The sequence below is a fragment of the Mandrillus leucophaeus genome, unplaced genomic scaffold, assembly GCF_000951045.1.
Source record: "Mandrillus leucophaeus isolate KB7577 unplaced genomic scaffold, Mleu.le_1.0 Scaffold86, whole genome shotgun sequence".
Classification (NCBI taxonomy): Eukaryota; Metazoa; Chordata; class Mammalia; order Primates; family Cercopithecidae; genus Mandrillus; species Mandrillus leucophaeus.
The window spans coordinates 1,962,663-1,963,508 of NW_012109363.1; the positions used below are offsets into that span (position 1 = coordinate 1,962,663).

Genomic DNA, 846 nt, shown 5'->3' on the forward strand with positions numbered 1-846 from the left:
TAACATAAAAGTGAAAACCCTAAAACTTAGGAGAAAACATAGGAACGATTCTTCATGACCTTGGATTTGGCAATGATTTCTTGAATGTGAACCCCAAAACACAAGCAATATAGGAAAAAAATAGATAAATTGCACTATGTAAAAATTAAAAACTTTTGTGCATCAAATGATAATCATTGGTGAAGGGGCAACCCACAGGAAGAGGAAAACATTTACTAGCTATATATCTGATAAAAGGTTAATATCTAAAATATATAAAAACTCCAACTCAACAGCAACAACCACAAGCCAACAATGTGGTTAAGAAATGAACAAAGAACTTGAATGGTAATAAGCTCTTGAGAAGCCAATGTGTCAAAGAAGAAATCAAAAGGAAAATTTAAAAATATATTAAGAAAATGAAATGGAAAGATAACATAACCAAATTTATGGGATGCAGCAAAAGCAGTGTTAAGAGGAAATGGCAATAAATGCCTACATCAAAAAAGAAGAAAGATCTCGAATAGAAGACTTAATGTTGTACCTCAAGGAAATAGAAAAAAAGATACACTAAGCCCACAGTTAGCAGAACAAAAGAAATAATAAAAATCAGAACAAAAAGAAATAAAATAGAGACTAGAAAAAAATACAAAAGACTATCAAAATTCTGTTAGTTATTTGAAAAAAATAGATGAAATCAACAAACCTTTAACTAGACTAAGAAAAAAGAAAGAAGACAAATAAATCAAATAAAAAATGAATGAGGAGGCCAGGTGAGGTGGCTCATGCCTGTAATCCTAGCACTTTGGGAGGCCAAGACGGATGGATCACTTGAGGCCAGGAGTTGGAGACCAGCCTGGCCAACAT

General features: G+C 32.5%; 1 protein-coding gene across 2 annotated transcripts in view; it reads right to left on the reverse strand.

Moving 5' to 3' along the window:
* Positions 1 to 846, reverse strand: part of TNFRSF10B (tumor necrosis factor receptor superfamily, member 10b) — a 72,576-nt gene that overhangs the window by 34,688 nt on the left and 37,042 nt on the right. The gene's annotated exons all lie outside the window — the stretch shown is intronic.